The 8,141-nt window shown below is 38.8% G+C and overlaps 1 pseudogene; it reads left to right on the top strand.

Annotated features, from left to right (window-relative positions):
- Positions 1-5,190: 5,190 nt before the first annotated feature.
- Positions 5,191-5,439, top strand: LOC139005699 (NADH dehydrogenase [ubiquinone] 1 alpha subcomplex subunit 1 pseudogene; annotated as a pseudogene).
- Positions 5,440-8,141: the final 2,702 nt, after the last annotated feature.

Raw genomic sequence — 8,141 nt, 5'->3', positions numbered from 1 at the left:
TGCCCTCCCCTGCCAGCCTTATAGCCCCTAACTGCCTTCCCCTGCTGGCCTGATCTCCCCTAAATTCCTCTGCCTTGCCCTGCCACCATGGCTTTGTCCGGAAGGAAGGTAGGATGACCAGAAGATTTCCAGTCGACCCAGTCTAATTAGCATATTACCCTTTTATTAGTATAGATTGTTTTTCCTGATGGAGTCAGATAGTTCTCATAGTGATCTTCTTTTTTTCTTATGCTCATATTTCTCCTCTGCTCTGTATCATTTCTAGGTTCCTATCTTCAATATCACTAATACTTTCCTCCTTCTAGTCAGCTCTGTTTCCTATGATCAGTAGTTTACTCCTAATTTCTTTAATTGAGTGTCTCATCTCCAGAATTTCTGTTTAGTTATTTTCTAAAGTTTCAAATTCTTTGGTAAAGTACTTGTTATGTCCATTAATCTGTTTTTTAGTGCTTTTAATTGCCTGCATCTATTTTCTCTCATCTCATTATTATCAGAACTACAATCTTGAATTCTTTGTCATTTATATTCATGTGTTCCAGTTTGCTTTCTGGATATTTTTCATTTTTTTCTGAGCTGCCTTGCTACCTTGGTTATTTATGGTATTTGATGGGCTCCTTTTCTGTGTAGGCATCTATGCATTAGCACTTCTCTAGCACATTTCTATAAAGCGGTCTTTCTACCATTTTCCAGTAGGTGGCACTGAATCACAAGATTTTAGCCATGTAAAATCCCAAAGCTGACCTCACAGGCAGCCATCAGTATAGCCATGCTGCTTGGGGGTGGGGTTTCTTTCATCCTCTATCAGTGGTCCTCAACCTTCCTAATGCCGTGACCCTTTAATACAGTTCCTCATGTTGTGGTGACCCCTAATTTCATTGTTACAAATTGAACATAATTAAAGCATAGTGATTGATCACAAAACCAATATGTAATTATATACGTGTTTTCCGATGGTCTTTAGCAACACCTGTGAAAGGGTCATTCAACCCCCAAAGAGTTGTGACCCACAGGTTGAGAACCGCTGCTCTAGGTAATGACAACCTCACACTTCCACTTGGGTACTCCTCATTTGTCCAACCGGGGATCCGTCATAAAGAGAAATAGTTCTTCTGTAGTAGTAGTTCTTGGTTTACAGATAATGTGCTGTATACCTCATCACCATGGGCCACAGGAGGAAAGTTTTGTGAGTCCGAGATACGGCAGCACTCCATGTCACCATTTCTTTGTCTGCAACACTGGCTGCCTGAGAGCGGGTAGATGCAGCAGAACCCCTGTACTGTGTCCTTGCCTCAGTCTCTCAGCTGCAGGGCCCACAGAAACTCTGTTCCTCCCAGCGGTAGGAAGTGCCTGCTACTGCCTGTTCCCTCCTCTCTCTGCATGGAGTCTGCCATGAACTCCTGGCTGCAGGTCTGCATCCATGGCCAGTCTGAGCTCTCCTCCCTTCTCACCTCCCCTGTTTGTTCCCATTTGCCCAACTTTAGATGCTTCAATATGTAGATCTTTCAGGCATGCCTGTTTGTTGAGCAGGGAATCCTGTGTTAAGTTATAGTTGATCTACTTGTTTAAATTTCAGGGGAAGAGACCAAGGGGATCTCTCACACCACCATTCTTCTGATGTCATGACGTTAATAATTTTAAGAGAGGTAGAAAACACAACTATACAGAATAACAAATATGGTGAAATTATATTTTATCAGAAAATTTTTAAAAAAGCAATCATCAGTGTCTATTTACAGACCGATTTGCAAATAAATTTGCAAACTTAGGTAAAGATGGTAATACAGATTACCAATATTGCACTGAGAAGGACATCAAAATTCATGTGATAGTCTTCCCCCAAATGCATAACCTCAACCTAATCATAAAAAAAACTCTCACCAATTGGCAAACCCATACCATCTACAAACAGTTTGAGATTCTTCAAAGGTATGAAGGTCAAGAAAGACAAGGAAAGAAATGGGCACTTTCACAGAGTAGATAAGGTTGAGACAAAAAAATTAAGTGTAATGTAGGATCATGGATTGGATTCTAAACCAGGAAAATTATATTAGGGGAAAATTGGTGAATTTTAATAATGTCTATAACTTAGTTAATAGTTCCAATCTTAATTAACTGATTTTTATAATTGCATTATAGTGTTTTAAAAATTTTTGCCGTAAAAGGTAACTGGTAAAGAATATACAGAAATTCCTTGTACTATTTTGTTAATGTTTATTAGTCTAATATTACTTCAACAAACAAAGTTTAAAAAAGGAAACTCAGTAGCCTATGGGATAATATCAAGCAACTTAATGTTTGATTAATTAGAATCTTGGCAGAAGAGAGGAAAGAGAATAGGACACAGACATGCGCGTGCGCGCCCACACACACACACGAATCTGTGAAGAAATATACTTAACAATTTCCTAAGTTGATGGAAAACATCAGCCTACAAATCCAAAATGTCCAGCAAAGCCTAAGCAAGTAAATTTAAAGGGTTATGCATGCATAGCTACATCGCTGTACATAGGAACACCATAGTTAAGTTGTTGAATACCATAGCATCTCAATGCAGAATAAAATTTATGTTAAGCTTTCTAATTTTCTACTGCTAGTCAATATTGTATGGAGAAAATGACAACTCATGTACTTCAAAAATATTCAGAGAGACTGTCTGATGAATTCTCTCTGGCAGTTTATTGTACAGCTTCCCAACGCTTAGCCAATGTGGGTTGCCTTTTTAAACTCTCATTAGCCGCACAAATTTTTCTAAAGTTACATGGCAGGTAACTTTGTAGCAACTTGGTTGCATACTCCCTCCTGTCCTTTTCAGTGTTTCTTGCATCACAAACTGTGTTTTTTATTACTTAGCTTGAATGTTTATAATTGGACAACTGCATGCCACGAAAAACAGAACTTTGCCCAAAGTAAGTTCATTTTTTGCAAGATCCTTCTTTTTTTGAATTTTTGTCATCCAACCCTTGCATAATTTTTAAAAATATGTTTTTATTTATTTCAGAGAGTGGAAGGGAGAGTCAGAAACATGAATGATGAGAGAATCATCTATCAGTTTCCCCCTAACACACATTCACACTGGGGATCTAGCCTGCAACCCAGGCATCTGCCCCAACCAGGAATTGAACTGTGACCTCCTAGTTCATAGGTCGACAGTCAACCACTGAGTCACACCAGCCAGGCTCCCCTTGCATCATTTTTACTTTTTTTTACTTATATCCTACATCTACTCAATTACCATCTTTTGAAAAAATTTTAAATTAACTTAAAAAGTTTTAATTTATTGATTGGTTTTAGAGAGGGGGAGGAAGGGAGAAAGAGAAGCAGCAATTTCTTGTTCCTCTTATTTATGCATTTATTGGTTGATTTTTGTATGTGCCCTGACTGAGGATTAAACCCACAACCTTGGTGTATTGGGATGACACTCTAACCAACTGAGCTACCAATTAGCATCTTTTATTTCACTCATTTCAAAGAGTTTTTTAAAATATTGAGAAGAAATAAAACAAAAAGGCAAAAAGTTCAAATAACTGTCACTAATTATGCATATATGATAGATTAATTCCTCTAAGTCCATGGAGAAACTATGAACTTTAGCCCTATTGATATTAAATGAGCTCCCTGAATACTGACAACTATTCAGTCATTATCTACTCCATTGCCTTTAAGATTGTAAATATGCTTAATTACTGACTTTTCAAAAATTATATTTTGCAATTTGTCTTTCTCTTAATATTTCCTAATCTCCTTAATTCTATGTGACTCACCTGTTTGCTTAGTTTTGATTTTGCTTTTTTGTGTTTTGACCCATTTATGGTCTATAATTAACATTAGTTTTTACTTTTTAAAATATTTATTGTTTTTATTCTGAGATTTTCATTAAATATTCCTTGAACCAGAAAGCCCTCTCCATAATGTGAGAACTTGGCAACTTGACTCTCGATCTCCAGGCAGGCAAAATTCATAATTATAGTGCAAATACACGGAAAACATTTTTGACACATATTAAGGGGAATAGTGTATGACTCAGCACTTTATGGCAAATGTATGATCAAGTTAAGTACTGCCTCATGCTTTTGCTTGAGTTGCACTTTATTTGCAAATCAGAGCTTAACAATTTATGATACAGAAATGGAAAGGTTCAAACTATATTTAGATCTACTGAAAGATGGTCACATCAGGACTATCCTCCGTGAGTAATTTGGGCAGTGTCATTTCCTTAGTGGTTTATAGGAAATATGTCAAATTCTTAATTGTTAACTCTATTTTTTGTGGAGATGTGGAAGACTTCAGGAGAAATGAAAATACAAGGTACAGGCATCTCCTCAGCTTTGACAGGAAAATCCACAGCTATGTGAAGCTGGACTTCTGCCATAAGCAGTCTTGAATAAATAACTCTGAATTTAGGATATATGGACACATTGACATTAAAATGAGGGCTTTAGAGTTGCAAGGTTCACTTAAACACCTCAGAATGAAACATGTTTAGTGGTGCTCCCAATTCTCTAATAGATTAATTGGGCCATTGCCTGTCTATATCTACTTTAACCCTAAAGTAATTCGGTTTATTCTGTGTATTAAAAAAGTATTTAAAGAAAAAAATAATAAATGGTTGTACATAATGGAATATATTTTCCTAAAATATCATTAATTAGGTATAATTCTACTGTATACAGGCATATGAATTGATTTGTTTTGCTTAATGACAAAATAACATTTTATTGATTCACATTTGTTACATCTACCAGCAATTCCTAATCCTATCTAATAAAAAGGGAATATGCTAATTGACTGTCCCACCCTCAAAGATGGCAGTGCCCACAGCCACAAGATAGTGGTGCCCAGTCCCCTCAGCCCCACTGGGGTGGCAGGCCCAGACGTTCTGCATGCCTGGCTCCAGAGTTCCCCAGTCCCCTCAGCCCCCCAGCCGCCCAGGGCTGGCCTGAGGCATAGGCAAGACTTGGATGGAGGCTGCCCAGCCGCCCAGGGCCACCCGAGGCTGAGGGTTCCTGGACTGTGATAGGGGGCAGGCCAGGCTGAGGGACCCCCCTCCAGTGTATGAATTTTTATGCACCGGGCCTCTAGTGTTTATTAAAAACAAAAAGGAAAACAAAGGTGTTACCTCCATTAAAAGGTGTATGTAAGGTGAACACTTTTGAGTGTGATGGATATTATTTTAGAATATCTCGATTTTTCTGGCCTTGGTATCCTTGCCGCAATGTGGTTCGAGATTCTCCCCGGGCTCGCTGTCATGGGCGTGTGCTTACTCATCCCTGGCATTGTCACCACACACATTCAAAAGTTCAGCAATGGGGGCAAGGAAAAAAGGGTGGCCTGTTATTCATATCACTGGTCTTTGATGGAAAGAGATAAGCGAGTTTCTGGAGTTAATTGTTACTATGTGTCAAAGGGTTTGGAGAATATTGATTAAGGAAGCACTTCCTGGTTAATGAAAAAGAACTCAGTTTTGCTCATCTACCCCTGCTAGAAGTTTATGCAGTGTATTATGTAATGCATAATAAAAGTTAAAAAGTAAAATTAAAAAAAAAAGAATATCTCATAATCTGGAACTGTCCTGAGCAAATGAAAACATATGGTCCCTTGGGTTTTGGAGGGTATGTACGTACTGACTCATCATTTTGAAAGTAACAAATGTTACCCTCACTAGTGATTAATCAATACAATCAACCATCCTACTCTTACAAGCAGATCAAAATGTTTTAAATAAAACAAGTACCATGATCCATATTAAATGAGCCTATTAATTTAGTCTTACACAGTCTTTAAATATTTTCTCAGGCTTTTGACGGCTATTTGGCAATTATTTCTTGGTTTTTAAAGTTAATCATATATTTAGATTTTATTCCAGTAATGAGAAAAAAAGATCAAATCTAACAAAAGTTTAATTTGAATCTAAATCAAATTTATTTATATAGAATAAGGAAAAAATATTTGGATGCAAATTTATTTACATGAGATTAGATGGGATATATATTTTTAAAATAACATAGTTTATTGTTAGTTCTCTCAAATATTTCTAATGCTCAATGAAGTCCATTGTTGCAGTGATTTTTAGTGTTAGAGGTATCCCAGTAACTCTCTGAAGATATTTATTTAGCATAACATGTGTATTTATCTTTGTTCTTTTCCAATTATTAGAAAGATAGTCTGAGGACTAATATTTCATTGGAAAAATCAAGCTGACAGTCATACATTAAGTAAGTCACATCATCCCTCTGATACAGTGGTATAGAGCAGACACTTAGCATTCAGTGTGGTTTCCTATACCCCTTACTCCTACAGTCATTGTGGCTTTTGAGAAGGGAACCAAAATAAAATTTCTTCCAAGAGCTTCTGTATCTAAGTCAACATTCATCATAACAACCAAATTTAGTTAAGGTGATTGGCTATTATATTCAGATTTATTGAAATTTGATTTTAAATTCTAGGTTGGAAAATGCTTGCTTTTATCTCGAAACCGTAACAAGAGGATTCAGTTAAATGAATTATCTATATATAAAAGCCTAAATGATTGTTATGACCAGATGACCAGATGACTGCCTAGTAGCTATGACACTCACTGACCACCTGGGGGCAGACGTTCACTGCAGGAGCTGCCCCCTGGTGGGCAGTGTGCTCCCACAACCAACCTCTTGAGGCCAGCCAACCCCCTGGCCAGCCTGCCCCGATTGGCCCCTCGACCCCAATTGCTGGCCAGGCCGAGGGACCCCACCCGTGCATGAATTCGTGCACCAGGCCTCTAGTTGTTATTATATGTAACAAGAGGCCCGGTGCATCCATGCACCGGGGGAGACCCTCAGCCTCCCTGTGACCTCTTGCAATATGAGACCCCTCAGGGGATGTGGGAGAGCTGGTTTTGGCCCAGTCCCTACAGGCCAGGCCGAGGGACCCCACCACTCTAGTCCTATATAATAAAAGAGTAATATGCAAATCGGCCTAACAGTGGAACGACCAGTTGCTATGATATGCACTGACCACCAGGAAGTAGACACTCAATGCTGCAGCTGCCCCCTGGTGGTCAGTGCAGTCCCACAGGGGGAGTACTGTTCAGCCATAAGCCAGGTTCACGGCTGGTGAGCTCAGTGGCGGTGGCAGGAGCCTCTCCCGCGTCCATGGAAGAACTAAGGATGTCTGGCTGACAGCTTAGGCTGGCTCTGCCAGGGAAGTGGGCCTAAGCCATCAGTTGGACATCTGTCAAGGGCTCCTATACTGTGAGAGGGTGCAGGCCAGGCTGAAAGACCTACTGTCCCCCCGAGTGCATGGATTTCATGCATCCGGCCTCTAGTATGCATATAAAATCTTTGGTTAATCTCTTCCTGCCCTCCCCCCTCCATCCTTCCCCTCTGAGATTCGTTAGTCTGTTCCATGTTTCTATGCCTGTGGTTTCTGCTCCTGCATTGAGTGTCTGCCCCCTGGTGGTCAGTGTGCATTATAGCTACTGAACGGTTGGATGGTCAAATGGTTGGACAGTTGGATGGAAGTTTAGGCTTTTATATATATAGATAGGTATATGATATCCCTGAATCTTTCATAATTCATAATTTCATTCTTTACCAGTATTTGAATTGCATAACAATTGATATTCTAGCTCCTGTTATGAGTCCATTGGCCCACTGCAAATACAGGCTGTTCTGGTTCTAATTACATAATTACTAGTGGCCCGGTGCATGAAATTCGTGCACATTGAAAGGGAATTAATTAGAGGAACGTAATTTGGACTCACTAACTAATATCAATAATATGTGAGTGTGAGGCAGTCCACATTTCTGAAATTCAATGACATGAATTTTAGCTATTACTTTGCCAAATAAATGGAATTTACTGATATCATTTAAAAGAGCATTCAGCTTAATCTTAAAAACTCTGGCTACCAAGTCAGGTCTGTTTTCAACTTTTTGCCAGTGTTGTAAATTGTTTGTAATATCTGCCCATTTGGGGTTGCATGTCATGGTTATGAATAAATTGGGCTTGCCATACTTTGTTACAATTGCCATAGCATCCTGATATCGCTGCTGCATATTTCTAGGACTACCCTCAAAAGATGATGGAAGTATTATCATTTTACCAATCAGCACATTGTCATTTTTGGATCTAGATTTAAGATAATCCACAAAACCACTATATTT

This window comes from Myotis yumanensis, unplaced genomic scaffold, assembly GCF_028538775.1.
Source record: "Myotis yumanensis isolate MYYU_CA2020_CCGP unplaced genomic scaffold, mMyoYum1.0.hap1 SCAF_1, whole genome shotgun sequence".
Classification (NCBI taxonomy): Eukaryota; Metazoa; Chordata; class Mammalia; order Chiroptera; family Vespertilionidae; genus Myotis; species Myotis yumanensis.
This window is presented reverse-complemented; position numbering and strand designations above follow the sequence as displayed.